The sequence below is a fragment of the Chrysemys picta genome, unplaced genomic scaffold (genome assembly GCF_011386835.1).
Source record: "Chrysemys picta bellii isolate R12L10 unplaced genomic scaffold, ASM1138683v2 scaf200, whole genome shotgun sequence".
Lineage (NCBI taxonomy): Eukaryota > Metazoa > Chordata > Testudines > Emydidae > Chrysemys > Chrysemys picta.
Window position 1 is genome coordinate 61,022 of NW_027052907.1, and position 16,321 is coordinate 77,342.

Consider the following 16,321-nt stretch of genomic DNA (forward strand, 5'->3'; position numbering starts at 1 on the left):
GGACAGCTGACCCTAGGAACTGGGAATACAGGGGGCAGGTTTGGAAGGGTGTGAAGGGCGGAGCTGTAGTTGCTTTGGGAGGCTTGGTCATGGTGGAGACTGGGCCACTGGCAGCCCCTTTCCAGTTTCTAGAGACAGCACCGACCCCTGGAGTTCAAGGCTGCAGCTGGGACCCAGGTGCCCGGGGAGGCTGCCCCCAACCACAGGCCTGCGTAGCCCATGAAGAAGTGCTCCCTGGTTGGAGTGCCATCTCCCCCAGTTACACCCACATCCTGCTAGTGTCACCACTGCCTTGTCTGGGCTACGCCTAATCCAGGCCTTGGCTCAGGCAGACTCTGGAGGCAGCAAACTGGACCTAGAGTGCACTGTGTCCCCAGGAGCCTCGTGGCTGGATCGGACAGGCTGTCCCCCAGCCCTGCCCTCTGGGGCATCTTGCAGAGAAGGGACCAGGTGACGGGGTTGCCTGCCGTAGCAGGGCCTGGACTCGATGCCCCAAGAGGTCCCTTCTGCCTCTAGGTCCTGTGACCCCAACTGGATTCCAGGGGCTACATTGTGGCTGCCCCAGCCAAGTCCCACTGCGGGGAGAGCCTCTGCCTCAGGCCTGAGCCCTGATCTGAGCTGGGGGGCTCATGCTCTGTAGGGCCAGCCACAGAGTGGGCTTTCAGCTGAACGGGCCTGTCCCCGGCTGTCGGTGAGCTCATGGGTTCAGCTCTTGGTTCAACCCCTGGTCATGGCTGGACAGACATGGCCCTGGCATGTGACACTATGTGTGTTCTCTTCCTCCTGGACCTGGATATGACGGGCACAGGGGGCAGATTTGAGGGAGATCACACCCCCCCCCCAATGGAGGAGGAGCCGGGGGCCAAGGCAGGCATGGATGGTGCTGTACAGTGAGGCAAGTGGTGTACAGTGAGGCAAGCCCTGCCCAGAGGAGCTAGTGCTGTACACTACGCTGCACCGTGCCAGGACCCCTGTGGCCTGGGTGGGGCAGTGGTGCGGCATTCAGTGCAGGTGCCATGAAGTCTGGAGTGGGTGAAGGAGATTAAAGAGCGTGGACAGGGAATAGAGAGGGTGGGAGGGGCCTGGAGCTGGGCTGTATTTGTGCAGAGCCCGAAAAGCAAGCTGGATGCAGAAGAAGCTGGTCTGCAGCCGGGGTTAGACTGAACTGGAGCAGAGCTGAGGTGAGACTGGGGGTGGCCGAGGGGAAGGGAGGCTGTGGTAGCTGAGAGGGACCCAGAGGTTTATCGAGTGGGAAGGATGTGGGAGAGAAAAGCCCCAAGACTTGGTTACAAGCTGGACAGAGGGGCTGAGCCCTTTGGGGTGGGGGAGCCAATAGTAAAAGAGTGGGGGCAACCAGAGGCACTAAATGCAACTGGGGAGGAGGTGGCTAGTGAAGAGGGCAGGGGTCAGACATTGGGTGGGTGGGTGAGTGTTGGCAGTTAGTAGAGACACCTCCCCCTCTCCTTCTGCCCCCTCCCCATCCTGTGCTGAGGTAGTCCACCTTCGGCAGAGGGGGGAGTGTGGTCCCTGCTGTGTGGCCAGCAGAGGGAACACATGTCTGGGGGTCAAAGCTGTGGGCCCCTGGCTTTTAAAAACAATTCCCTTGTTGGCAGATCATTATAGTCCTGTTGCGCCATCTGAGAGGCCAGGGTGCAGGTTCGAGGCTGGGGCTTCTGGGCACTGGATGGAACAGTGTGCAGCAGTGGGTCCAAGTGAGTCACCCCCCCCAAGCCACTGCCTCCTGAGCCAGTGCACTGCCGGAGCGCTTCGCTTTGGAGCCCAGGGAAAGGCACTGGACTTGTGCCCTTTGCTCCTGCTCATTGGGGGATACAGAAGCGCTGGGAGAGTTGGAGACAGACAGACGCACGCTCTCTCGCTCACTTCTTGCACTAGACGTTCAGTTCCAGTTTAGCCTGGTGGGTTCCATGGGCAAGTAGGCAGCTGGCCGGGCTCGCTAACCTAGCCGTCAAAGGCAGAACGAATTCCAGCAGCTGGGACCTGAACTGAGATAGCGTCAGATTGGCAATGAGGCACAGATATTTGCCAGGGAGGAGGATTGGCATTGGAACAACTTCCCCGGGGAAGAGCTGGTTTCGCCATCACCCAGAGGTGGGATGTGTGTGAGAGCCCCATCCCTCAGCCGGCAGTTCTGGGTCCATGCAGGAGTCCCTGGGTGGGGTCTGCAGCCTGGGCTCTGCTGGGGATCAGACTAGGTAAGAAAGGTCCCTTCTGGCTGAGGTAGCGAGATCTTTGTCACGGTTTAAAACTCTCACTGAACTTTCCAAACCTGGGAACCTAAATCTGGGTCCTGGTCCAGGCACTGCCAGGAGTGGCCTGGTGGTTGCTGCCCCTTTGTGGGTCCCCGCAGATGTTTCTCCTACTCCAGGCTGGGAGTGAGGCAGGGCTCAGCTATGCCAGTCCATGCCGGGTGTGCAGATGTGTATGACATGCTGTCCAGTGGCACAGAAGGTGCCAGCTCTGCTCTTCTCCATCCCACGTCACAGCAGGGCTCTAGCACCACTCACCCAGCTTCTCCGTCTCTGGCAGAGACCTCCTAGCACTCACAGGGGCCTCAGGGCAGACTGCTGCCTCCGTGCTGCTCTGCACGATGGACTGGGGGCCTCGGAGCTTGGCAGGAGCTGGCTCCCTGGGCTTGGGCTGGGCCGGTTTCTTGCTGTTGGGGCTGAGATGTTGGTGCCTGTGTCTGCAGATCCCAGCAAAGTTGGGAGGGGGAAGGTTAGCTCAGGTACCTCGTGGGTGTTAGAATAATAGAATATCAGGGTTGGAAGGGAACTCAGGAGGTCATCTAGTCCAACCCCCTGCTCAAAGCAGGACCAATTCCCAACTAAATCATCCCAGCCAGGGCTTTGTCAAGCCTGACCTTAAAAACCTCTAAGGATGGAGATTCCACCACCTCCCTAGGTAACCCATTCCATTGCTTCACCACCCTCCTAGTGAAAGTTTTTCCTAAGATCCAACCTAAACCTCCCTGTACAAGGGTTTGCCAGGGCTCGACCCTCTCCGGGGCTCACTACACACCGGTGAGCTTGGGAAATTCATCCGGCCGTGGGGTCTCCCTCGGCAGCTCTTGCTGTAACCGGAAGAACACGGTAAGCCTGGCCCTGCTCAGAGCGGGCAACAATGCTACGTCAGGAGCTCAGAGCCTCAGTCAGGGCTGAGCAACAAACGATTACAAAGTATTAAGCCCAGGCCCTAGGTCAGGGCAGGGCAACAAACACTGAGTCAGGAGCTCAGAGCCTCAGTCAGGGCTGAGCAACAATAGTAGGCCCCAAGCCTCAACAGGCCTGGGAGAGGGGGAGACTGCCACCCACGGGTTGGGTGGCCGGGGGGACGCAGGCCCTCCCACTCCACTGCATCCCAGCTCGGGGCCTTAGCAGCGGCAGACGGCCCACTGCTTAGTCAGTGGGGATCCTGGCCACAACACACTGACATAGGCTCTGGCAATGTTGCAGCCAGACTGGGGTCAGCTGCCCCTGGCTAATTCCACACTCCCCCTCAGGGTCCACTTGGTGTCGGCCTCTGGGGGATCCAGGACCATGGGTTCGTCAGGGCAGGGATTGATCGGTGCGTCCGGCAGCTCCTCCGGATAGCGGGCGCAGGGCAGGCCCAGCGGCCGCCCTGGGCCGCGGAGTTTTCCCAGCCACAAGCTAGGCTGGAGACGTCTGGTCTCTCTGGCTGCTGGGGTCTTACTGAGGGCGAGCCTTTATACTTCTGGGTCGCTGCCTGACCCTCTGGGGGGTGGGCTCTGAGCTCCCTCACTCTGGCCCGAGGCGGCGGGGAGCCACACCGGCTCACTACACTCCCCGCACAGTAACTTGAGACCATTACTCCTTGTTCTGTCATCTGGTACCACTGAGAACAGTCTAGATCCTCCTCTTTGGAACCCCCTTTCAGGTAGTTGAAAGCAGCTATCAAATCCCCCCTTATTCTTCTCTTCTGCAGACTAAACAATCCCAGCTCCCTCAGCCTCTCCTCATAAGTCAAGTGCTCCAGCCCCCTAATCATTTTCGTTGCCCTCCGCTGGACTCTTTCCAATTTTTTCACATCCTTCTTTTAGTTTGGGGCCCAAAACTGGACACAGTACTCCAGATGAGGCCTCACCAATGTCAAATAGAGGGGAATGATCACGTCCCTCGATCCGCTAGCAATGTTCCTACTTATACAGCCCAAAATGCCGTTAGCCTTCTTGGCAACCAGGGCACACTGTTGACTCATATCCAGCTTCTCGTCCACTGTAACCCCTAGGTCCTTTTCTGCAGAACTGCTTCCTAGCCATTCGGTCCCTAGTCTGTAACAGTGAATGGGATTCTTCCGTCCTAAGTGCAGGACTCTGCACTTGTCCTACTTGAACCTCATCAGGTTTCTTTTGGCCCAATGCTCTAATTTGTCTAGGTCCCTCTGTATCCTATCCCTACCCTCCAGCGTATCTACCACTCCTCCCAGTTTAGTGTCATCTGCAAACTTGCTGAGAGTGCAGTCCACACCATCCTCCAGATCATTAATGAAGATATTGAACAAAACCGGCCCCAGGACCAACCCTTGGGGCACTCGGCTTGAAATCAGCTGCCAACTAGACATGGAGCCATTGATCACTACCCATGGAGCCTGACGATCTAGCCAGCTTTCTATCCACCTTACAGTCCATTCATCCAGCTCATACTTCTTTAACTTGCTGGCAAGAATACTGTGGGAGACCGTATCAAAAGCTTTGCTAAAGTCACATCCACTGCTTTCCCCTCATCCACAGAGTCAGTTATCTCCTCATAGAAGGCAATTAGGTTAGTCAGGCACGACTTCCCCTTGGTGAATCCATGCTGACTGTTCCTGATCACTTTCCTCTCCTCTAAGTGCTTCAGAATTGATTCCTTGAGGACCTGCTCCATGATTTTTCCAGGGACTGAGGTGAGGCTGACTGGCCTGTAGTTCTCCGGATCCTCCTCCTTCCCTTTTTTAAAGATGGGCACTATATTAGCCTTTTTCCAGTCATCCGGGACCTCCCCCGATCGCTATGAGTTTTCAAAGATAATGGCCAATGGCTCTGCAATCACATCCACCAACTCCTTTAGCACCCTCGGATGCAGTGCATCCGGCCACATGGACTTGTGCTCGTCCAGTTTTTCTGTGTGGGCTGGCCTCCCTGGCTGCACTACAACTCCCCTGCTGTGCTCTCCCCCTTCACCCTGGGGCTGGGGGAACCCATGGGTGCTGCCCATGGGAGCAGAGTGCAGCTGGTGTGACGTCCAGGACAGTGTTTCCATTTCAGGTGAGAACCCTCTGCCCCCAAACACCCAGCTCAGAAGGTGCCATCCTCTGGCACATTCGCTGGGCAGCTGGAGGAATTTCTGTAGGACCCTGTCAGATTCCACAGGGCTTTCCCTGCAGGGCTGGGGGAGTGTCCGGTTCCACATGCTCCCTTGGCCTGGGGCCTGGTATTATCCCGTGTTTACAAGGCTGACATGTGGATGCCATTTAGGGCTGGGGTGGGGGAGAGCGGGGTAGGGCAGGGCAGCCTGGGGGCCCTCTAGGGATGGGAGTGGGATGGTCCGGGGGCCCTGCTGGGCTAGGGGATGGGAACAGGGCACACGGTACATTAAGGACCCCCCACTCCAGGTGCTCATGGGCCCTGTGACAGCAGGAGGTGGGATGTTCAGTGCTAGTGAGCACACCCTGGTGCTGTGAGGAGAGGCCCAGGGCATGCTGGCCCCCCAGTGTGACCCCTCCCTCCTTGGCCTGTTCCCCCTGCAGTCCTGGGGCCGTAGGAGATGGCGCGCTCCCTCTACCGCCTTCTGCTGGTCCCCACCTGCCTGCTGCTGAAGCTCTCAAGCTCCTATACTGGCTGGCCGAGCATAGTGCCTCCTACCTGCTGGGGGCTGCCTACTGCCTGTGGGTGCCGTGGCTGGTGCTGACCCAGGGGCCGTGTCGGGCCTTCCGCTGGAGGGTGCGAGAGACGCCACCACCGTGCCTTACCGATGCCTCCTATGGGGAGCACCGCTACCTGCAGCTTAAGGTTGTGTGGGGGGAGGGGGATGGGGGGGACAGTGGGGCTGGGTCAATCCCTGAACAGATCCTCCTGCAGAGTCCAGGCTGCAGCTCTTACCCCTGTGATGGTTCTTGGGATGCCCAGGAATGAGTCCCCTTGGAACCCCCGGCCTCCAGCCAGAGGAAGTCTTTGTGCTTAAGTGGGTGTCAGCTCCCTGCCACCTCCAGTCGGTTAGCCCCCAGACAGCCCTTCCTTTGCCTTGCAGGTTAACAATAGGTGCACCGCAGTCCCGGAGCCCCTGTGAAGCATTCCCCTGTAGGGCCTAGCCCCTGTCCACTGAACACGGAGACTTGGCAGGTCAGCTGTCCAAGGGACAGCGCACACCAGCTGGGATGGTTCAGCATCCTGTCTAACACCACAGGGCTGAGTTCCAGGTCGGGTGAGAACAGGCGTACAGGTCGTATCAAAGAGCGAGAGCTAAGAGCTAGCGAGCGAGGATGATGGAAATGGGAAGGTGACACAAGACAAAAGCGTAACACGATGCTTAGAGACTAACTTCACTCATTTAACCATGTGTTCAATGCATATACACAACTCCTTCAATATCAGCCATACCCCCCACCTGCAATGATTCTGAGGAGCGGGATGACATCGCCTTCCATTGGAAACCTCCCATGATGTCATTGCTGGGTAAACGCCATTAAGTGGTGTGCTCGGTGTAGTGAGTTTGTCAGGCTGTTGGAACTGTCAACCCTTTGCCTGCTGGTACCAGTGGGGCTCTGCCAGCCTCCTGCCCAGCTGTCCCCCATGGTTCTTGCTGACGTGGGGCTGTGGCACAGGGGAAGCTGGGGCAGGTGCTGCAGACAAGGCCAGTGTCTGGGATGAGACAAACAAGGGCAGAGGTTGGCAAACTACAGCCCGTGGGCCACATCCGGCCCACGGGACAATCTTGCCCGGCCCCTGAGCTCCCGGCCGGGGAGGCTAGCCACCGGCCCCTCCCCCACTGTTCCCCCTGCCCCCCAGCCTCCGCTCACTGCGCCGCTGGCGCAATGCTCTGGGCGGCAGCGCAGCTGCAGAGCCGTGGCCTGACCTGGTGCTCTGTGCTGCGCGGTGGCGTGGCTGGCTCCAGCCGGGTGGCGCAGCTGCCTGTCCTGGTGCTCTGGGTGGCGCGGCTGTAGCGCTGCCAGCACTGATGCTCCAGGCAGCACGGTAAGGGGGCAGAGGGGGTTGGATAGAGGGCAGGGGAGTTTGGGGTGGTGGTCAGGGGGCGGGGGTCAGGTTGGTCAGAGGGTGGGGAAAAGGGGGGTTGAATGGGGGCAGGGGTCCTGGGGGGGCAGTCAGGAAGGAGGGGGGGTTGGATGGGGCAGCAGGGGGCAGTCAGGGGTGGGGGATCCGGGGGCAGTCAGGGAACGGGGGGGTTGGAGGGGGCAGGAGTCCCGGGGGGAGGGGGCAGGCCAGGCCTGGCTGTTTGGGGAGGCACAGCCTCTCCTAACCAGCCTTCCATACAATTTCGGAAACTCGGTGTGGCCCTCAGGCCAAAAAGTTTGCCCACCCCTGAATCAGGGGGACACCAGCTGCTAAGCCCAGCAGCCCCATTGGTCAGCAGAGGCCCTGGAGGTGCCACCCAGCTCCTGCCATGGTGCAGCTGACCCCTGGGTGACTGGGCATGAACATTTCCTTCTCTCCCCTCCCCATCCTTGCAGAGCTCAGGGCTGCGTTTGCACTATGTCACAGCTGGCCAGGAGGGGGCGCAGCTCATGCTGTGTCTGCACGGATTCCCCCAGAACTGGTAGGTCTCTCTGGCTACTCTTGGGTGGGAGGGGCGCCTGCTTCCCATGGCCTGTGAGGAGTTGGGATGAGGGGGTGTTTATTACAGTCATGCGGGTCAGGGCCCCATTGTGCTGGTGCTGCACCGACCAAGCAGCCCCGAGGAGCTGACAGCGCGATGGAGGCAGGACAGGTGAAGGGGCAGAACACACCAGTGGACACTGGTTCAAAGGCTGGCCCGGAAGGAGGGGCGCGTCCCCGGGGCAGGGCCTGCTCAGGAACCCTGAATTCTCTCCCCAGAGAGCTGAGCCCTGGAGGATGGTGCCACTGAGTAGCTGCATGTCCCTCCTGCAACGCCCCTTCCTCTCTGCGCGGAGGTGTGTCGCGCAATGCTGGGTGAGCTGTGCTGGGAGCGCTGGCTAGCACAGCTCAGGCTCCCGCGCTCAGCCCCGGCTCTGGGCAGCGCCCTGGCCAGGCAGCTGCGGAGGGGATGGGAGCAGGGAATGGCCCCGAGGTTTAGCTGGCGGGGACTCTCCCCCCACCCCCCGGCTCGGCAGGGTATCCCCTAGGCACTGATTGAGCTCAGGGCTGTGTACGTTGGCAGGTTTGCTTGGCGCTACCAGCTGCAGGAGTTCAAGAGGCAGTTCCGGGTGGTGGCGCTGGACCTGCGGGGCTATGGGGGTTCGGACGCCCCGCGCGGGAAGCAGCACTACCGGATGGAGGCCCTGCTGGAGGACGTGCATGGTGTCATCCAAGTGCTGGGCACCAAGGACCAGAAGGGTGAGGAGTGGCTGCTGGGCATGTGTGAATGGAGGCCTCCCCCTCTGTGCTTCGGCTGGGGAAGGTACGAGCTGCGAGGGAGCTGGCCCCTCTGGTGGAGGAGAGGAACCTCCCTGCTCAAGCTGTTCCCAGGCGCAGAGGGGCCTTTCCTTGAGACCCTGCTGCGCCCCGCTTTGCACTGTCCCAGATGGCTCCCCCTTTGGATGAGTTGTGGGAGTGCCCAGCCTGACCTGTTCCCGCAGAAGGGGCAGAGGGGTTCTCCTCCAGCCCTGACAACGGCGACCCCAGAGCACCACCGAGGTTGGGTGGGGCGCTGTGAAGCCTGGGATATGCCCCCGACCCCAAACCTTAGCATCTCCCTGGTTGGGTGCCACGTAGCAGCAAGTGGGCGGAGCTTGGCTGCCGTGTGGCAGCGTGGCTGTGCTCTGCTGAGTCGGGAGTTCCATTTCTGGGGTGAGAATTGAATCAATGAGCAGGTGTGTCTACAGCAGAGACAGACACTCAGTGTCCCATCCCACCTGCTTGCTTGCTTGGTCTGTCCAGGCTGTCCGAGCCTCTGGCTATTGCCCCAGTTGGGGAGCAGGGAGACAATGGAGGGGGGCAACTCTGTGGCAGGAGGGAGGTGCGGGGGGTAGGGCAACTCTGTGGGAGAAGTGGACATACCCTTGGCAGGGTAAGGTAGAGGGGGAGGCGGGTGGGGTGGGAGAGGCAGTGGTGGGGCACCCTGACTGTGGAAGTCCAGCTCTGTCCAGCGTCACTCTGCCCTGACAGTCGGTCTGCCTCGCTGTCTCTGCTTCCAGGCTTTACCAAGTGCATCCTGGTGGGGCATGACTGGGGTGGTACCATCGCGTGGAAGTTCGCCATGAATCACCCCGACATGGTGGAGAAGCTCATTATCATGAATGCCATCCACCCGGCCATGCTTAAAGGTGATGCTCTGACCTGCAGGGGTGCTGGGCTCCTCCCCCGAGGGTCTGTGGCAGGTCCAGGGTGGAGGAGGCTGGTTCTTGCAGCACAGGCGGCTCTGGTGCCTGCCAGCAGCATGGAGGTTTCGACCAGGTGACAGTAGCACTCCTTGGGGTGGGGAGACGAAGGCTCCTGGGGTCTCTACATTGTGGCTGGGGCTCCCAACCCGTCCCCCCCCCCCCCACAGGGGCTGCAGGCTCTCCGAGCACCAGGCCAGCCCAAGCGAGCTCTGAAATGACGTCACTGGCACGTGCCGCGTGACTTTCGCTCCTGTCTCTGGTGGGAGCCCTGAGCGTTCCAGGGGGCACCGGGGTAGGAGGCCCTCCAGCCTCAGCATGTCAGTGTCTGCCTTTCTGCCCACCCGCTGCAGAGTACGTAGGAGGCCACCCCTGCCAGCTGCTGCGCTCAATCTACATATTCATATTCCAGCTGCAGAGGCTGCCTGAGCTGCTCTTGTCTTTGGGTGACTTCCAGGTGAGAGTGGGGGGTGGGGGAGGTGGGAGCAGGGAGTGGGGCTAGTTGGCTGGGGGAGCTGGGGATCCGGGGAGGAGGGGAGTGGGAAGGGACCTGGCAGCCGTGGCTCAGCTTAATTAGGATTCCAAATGTGCCCATTTATAGAACTGCCCCTTCGCTCTCCCTGGGTGTAGCCACCTCTGGGGAGGGATGTGGCACCTGGTAACCACCCACTATGCAGCATGTTAGGGCTGAAGGGCAGGGTGGAATGGCCCCAGTGGGAGTTTAACCCTGACTTGGGAAAGCTGCCAGGGGATCGTTAATGACTGCAGACATTTACAGCTCTGGTGTGCAGCTCCTTCAGCGCCCCATACAGCCCTGCTGGGGTATTGGGATCGGCACTGACTCCTGAGGTGAGGGCCCAGCACCATTGGGGCCAGCACAGTGCAGGGGGAGAAAACCTGCCTACTGAGTGGTGACTGGCACTGCGTCCGGCACTCCCTTGCCTTTCAGCTTGGGGGGTAAAACAGAGGCCCTAACCCCACTGGCACTTGTTAAAGATCTTGGGTGCTTTTTGCAAGGGTGCTGGCCTGGCTGAATTCTGGGATTATACGCAGCTAGGGAATTCAATTCTGTCCCTCTCCCCACCCCGCTGCTTTCTTTTGGATGCACCAGTTGAGCTCCCTCTCCTCCTCCTGTCCCAGTGGCTGGGTTCCACCCCAGCAGTGGCTGCATGTCAGTGGTGGGTGGAAATCTAATCTACCATTTTTTGTGTGTGTATTAACCATGGCCCTGTAAGTCAGAGGGACAGTGGCTGCTTTGTAAACGGGAAACACCCATGCTAATTAGGGATCATCCCGTTCCTAATGGCTGCTGTAATAAACTGCTGGTTAATTAGCAGGTGCGGAGGATAGAGATTAATGGGAAGGGGCTGGGAGTAGCTAGAAGGAGGGGCAGGAGTGACATCATGGAATTCATGCTGGATAAAGGTCGCTCCTACAGCAGGGTTGGGAAGGGGGAACTAGTCAGCCCCACATTAAATGGGGGAGAAGCTAGGAACCGGTAATGCAGCTAGAGAGCATGGGATTGGGGGATCCCAGCGAGCGGGGCGGGAATGAGTATCAATTAATTGGGCAGCTGATAATATCCCAACAGACCTGAAATGAAGGGGGCAACAATGGGCGTGACCCTCCCAGGATGGGGCCACAGACTGTGTTGTGGGGGTGGGGGGCTGGGATAAAAGCTACCGACTGCCTTTGGGGCAGTAATTCCTGGAACTGCTGCAGGAGCAGCTAAATAGCAATCCAACGAACTCGGCTTTGGAGGGAGCTGAGCTTTATACTAAAGGACCCTGGCCCTTTGGAGCAAGGGGCTTTGTTCTGGGCGGCCTAGAGCCAGACTTCAAGAGAAAGGTGGGAAAGTCAAACCCATGAAAGGAAATAATTAGCTGGTGGAACTCACTGCTCTGGGAAGTCATTGAGGCCTGAACTTAGTGAGGTTCGAACTTAGTGATGTTTCTCGGGGTCAGGAAGAGAGCCAGAGTTGTTAGGTTATGACCAAAACCAAAGGCAAAACGCCATGCTGGCCAGGAGATCGACAGTCCTGCTTCAGAGCCTGGGAGGAGACCTTGTGGGGACTGGGGGTGAGTTCTTACCCCTTCCTCTCTAGCAGCTGGCACTAGCCCTGTCCGAGACGGGATCCTGGGCTAGCTGGGGTGTGTGGCTGATCCAGGTTGGTGATGCCCATGTCCCCTCCTCCCCATCTGTGTCTGTCCTGTCCATGCCTGATCTGGAGGCAGGAGCTCAGCAGTGTGACCACCTCTCTCTACATCCTCACTGAGGAGATGTATTTTAGGGTCCCTCGTTATTCTGGGATTCTCTCCTGGGATTCGGGATGCTTGTGTGACTCTGTCATGGGGAGGGGCAGGACTCGGCCCTCTCTACACACACTGTTTGGGCCACCACCGGGGAGACAGCCCTTGCTTGATCAAAGCCACGTGGGGGTAGGGTGACCAGACATCCCGATATTGTCCCTACAAATTGTCCCGATATCTGTCGGCAGCGCTTTTTTATTTTGCTCCCCCCATGTGTCCCGATTTTTTCTTTCCCTCATCTGGTTCCCCTAGGTGGGGGTTCTAGAGCAGTGCTTCTCAACGACCAGTGCTAAGACCAGCACCAGTCCCTGAGATCTCCCTGACACGCTTGGCAGACAGCAAGCTTGTTCCTGGTACGAAAAAGGTTGAGCAGCACTGTTCTAGGAGAAGCAGCGTGAGCATGCGAGGGGCCCATCCTGGGATAGAGGAGACGGAATAGGTCAGTTTCCTCTGTGGAGGCCGCTGACTCCAGGCTAAGCCTGCAGGCTAGGAAGAATGGGGGGCAATTTTGGGGAGCACCCCACCTGTCCCAGTAGCCGGGCAGGGTTATCTCTGGGAGAGGGAGCCCCCATACGCCAGGCTTTTGACACTAGCTGGAACTCTCTTTCTGCATTTCATGGGGGCTCCCCATCCCTGCCGTGGGGAGCAGGCTCACCGGGTTCTGTAGGGAGCTAAGATTTGGGGCATGACAGTCTGTTGGCCAGGAGCCAGGCCCTCACCCCTTTGGCTCGCCAGGCTCCAGATCCGAGCCACCCTTTCGGAGGGATTAGGCTACCTGGCTCTGGATGGAGCATGATGGTTTGTCTGCTGGGAGCTGCTCACCAGGCCCCAGATCTGAGCTGTCCCTGACCCCGGCAATGTCTGTCCTGAGGCAGCTGTTGAAGGACACTTTGGCAGGCAGGAAGGGAGGAATCCAGAACCCTGAGCGGCGCCTGACGACACAGGAGCTGGAGGCCTACGTGTTCAGCTTCTCCAAGCCCGGAGCGCTGACGCCACCCCTCGATTACTACAGGAACATGTTCAGGTAGGGCCCCTGCCCCTCCATGGAGCTCACCCCAGTGCAGCACACTGAACCCAGTGAGTTGCCCCTCTGATGCTGGGGAGATGGGATGGGTGAGGGCACACGTGCTGGGCTGGGAGGAGCAGGAAGGGGAAGTGGCTGCTGCAGCCCCACTGGCTGCCCGAGCAGCCCTGCAGGGAATGAGTGGAGGGGCTAGTGGGTGGCAGCCCCGAGGCAGGGAAGGGATGTGCTGGGGCTTGCACAGGACTGTAGGATCCCATTCCACCCCGTGCTTCCCTGACACTGCCCAGAGCCAAGGGCCGGGGGATCTGTGTGCACTGGGAGCTGCTGCCCCTCTTTGCTCCCAGAACCAAATCTGTGGTGTAGTCGCCCCTGGGAGAGTCTGGTGCTGCCAGGCAGGGCCGGTTCCAGGGTTTTGGCCGCCCCAAGCAGACAAAAAAAAAAAAGCCGCGATCGCGATCTGCGGCGGCAATTCAGTGGAAGGTCCTTCACTCCGAGCGGGAGTGAGGGGCCATCTGCCGAATTGCCGCCGAATAGCTGGGCCTGCCGCCCCTCTCCGGAGTGGCCACCCCAAGCACCTGCTTGCCAAGCTGGTGCCTGGAGCCGGCCCTGCTGCCAGGGGTAACTATGGGCATGTTGACACTACAAACTTAGGTTGACCTATGTTAGGTCGACCTACAGCCACTGCAGATTCGTATCCACACTACCCTCCTTACCAGCACAATTCCACCGACTTAAGTGGGGCAGTGCAGGGGGCTGAGAGCCTGGGCTCTCAGCTCTGTGCGTGGCTGCCCCCCACCCTTCCCTGGGCTCTCAACTCCCAGATATCCCTGATGCCCCTCCCGCCCACGGCTCCCCACGGGGAACTCCGCACCTGGAGCCTGGGCGGCTGCCAGGCTCCTGACGGGGAGCCAGGAACTGGGAGTCCGAGGGCAGCCGGGCTCTAGCTGGAGCCCTACACCCACCCCAGGGTGACAGCCTGAACTGTGAGCTGGGCTCTAAGAGGGAGCCGTGAAATTAACAGAAATGACATCCAATAGCTGATGTTGGATGACACGGACACTGTGTCACCCTATCTACACTGACATAAGCCCTAAGCCTCTTGTGGAGGTGGAGTAGTTATGTCAGAGTAGTAGTGCACTTACATCAGCAGGAGCAAGGCTGTAGTGTTACTCCTGGGGAAATTCTGTGCCACTGCGTGTGTGCAGAATTCATGTTCCCTGCAGATTTCTTTGCTTTCCTGAAGAAAAATGATTTTCTGGCAGGGAAGCAAAGGGAAGCTCCAAGAGCAGTCACGCACCACTCCCTAGCTGCGCAGGTACATCATTTCAGGCATCCGGAGTAGCCAGTGGTGACGTAAATCACCACAGGGCTGGGGACACCCCGGCCAGTGGCTCCTACCCTGAGCTGGGATTAGCTGCTAGTCCCGGCTGGGCTGGAGGCAGGAGAGGACGGGACTTCCTCTTCCCCTGCATGGAGTGGCTGGGGCTGTGTCAGACCCACCCCCAGAAACCTCCCTCAGCTGCAGGAAGCTCAGCATCCTCCCCTGCTTCCTGCCCCCATCGTTCCTAAGCTGTGGGGACGGGGGGCAGTGTATAGGGAGCTGCTCCCCCAACCGCCCAACCCCTGTGCATATGGACCTCCCATACCCAGACACCCCTGCCAAGCTTCACCCCGTACACCCAGAACCTCCATGCCCGAACCCCACCCCACTGAACCTCAACCCCTGCATCTGGAGCCCCCTGCACCCAGACCCCCTGCCTCCAACCACCCCCCACTGAGCTCTCTACACTCAAACCCCCATCCTGATGAGCCCCACCCCCTGCACCACCCTGAGCTCCCACTTCCAGACCCCCAGGCCACTGACCCCCCCAACTAGCTGCACCCAGACCCCCGTGCTGGGCCCCAACCCCTTTCACCTGGAAGCCCCTGCAGAGTCCCATTGCACCCCCCCAACGAGCCTCTGTGCATCAGATTCCCTCATACCTAGACCCCACACTGAGCTGCCTGCATCCAGATAGTCCCACACAGAATCCAAAACCCCAACACTGAGCCCCTCCACACTTTGATCCTCCCTGGTTGAGCCTGCCTACCCCAGACCTGATGTGCCTGGTGCAGAGGGCCCCAGTGTGTTTCTGGAGTAGGCCCAGGCTTTGTGCAGAATGCCCTCAGGAGTAGTAGGGTGGACACTGATATAGCTAGGTCGATGTAAGGCAGCTTACGTCTACCTAACTGTGTAGTGTAGACCAGGCCTTAGTCAGGTGCTGCCAGGCCTGTGAGTGGCAAGACAAGACCCCCAGACTCTCGCTGGGGTAGCAGGTCTAACTATGGAGTTCTGGGAAGGAAGGTGCAGTCAGGCAACTGCCCCAGAGGCTGCGCCACCCCCCATCAGCACTAAGGTAACCTGAACGCCCTCCCCCGTATTCCGCTTACCCTCCTGTCTTTGTCCACCATCCCTGTGCTGTGAGGGGGCTCTGTGCCCACTGCCCTGGGCAAGTGGTCACCTCTCTCTCTCTCTCTCCCCCTCCCTGCAGCAGGAGCTCCATGCAGTGCAAGGACGTGCTGGTGCCCACGCTGGTGATCTGGGGGGAGAAGGACATGTACCTGGAGGCTGGGATGATCCCCCTCCTGGAGCAGTATGTGTGCAAGCGCTGCCGCGTGCGGCGCATCCCTGAGGCCAGCCATTTTGTCAGCGAGGACCAGCCCGACAAGGTCAATCAGCTGATCTGGCATTTCCTGCGGGAGAGTGACTGAGCGGGCCCTATTTACTGGCTTGGGTGTGGCAAGGCAGGGACCTGATCCTGGCAAACAAGCCCCGGACCCTCCACTGGGCCAAGCCCCTGCCCCCCACACTAATTGGTCTTGTGCCTGGGGTACCATCCCTCCAGCAGCAGGTCACCCCTCCAGATCCTGCCTGAGCCCTCCTGCAGAGAGGAGCCCTGAGCTCCCAGACATATAGGTAGGGCCCTACCAAATTCACGGTCCATTTTGGTCAATTTCAGAATCATAGGATTTAAAAAAAATAAAAATAAAAATCATGATTTCAGCTATTTGCATCAGGGTGTTGTGATTGTATGGGTCCTGACCCAAAAGGGAGTTGTGGGAGGGCTGCAAGGTTATTGTGTGTGGGGTTGTGGTACTGCTATCCTTCCTACTGGGCTGTTGCTGCTAACGGCGCTGCCTTCAGAGCTGGGCAGCTGGAGAGCAGCTGCTGCTGGCCAGGAGCCCAGCTCTGAAGGCAGAGCTGCCGTCAGCAGTAGCACAGAAGGATGGTATGGTATTGCCACCCTTACTTCTGTGCTGCTCCCTGCAGAGCTGGGCCCTCAGTCACCAGCCGCCACTTTCCAGCCGCCCAACTCTGAAGGCAGCAGCACAGAAGTAATGGTGGCATGGTATGGTATTGCCACCCTTACTTCTGCGCTGCTGCAGGTGGGGCACTGCCTTAAGAGCTGGGTGCCCA

The 16,321-nt window shown here is 59.3% G+C and overlaps 1 pseudogene; it reads left to right on the forward strand.

The window, feature by feature from the left end:
- Positions 1-313: 313 nt before the first annotated feature.
- LOC135978270 (epoxide hydrolase 3-like) lies at positions 314-15,916 on the forward strand (annotated as a pseudogene).
- Positions 15,917-16,321: the final 405 nt, after the last annotated feature.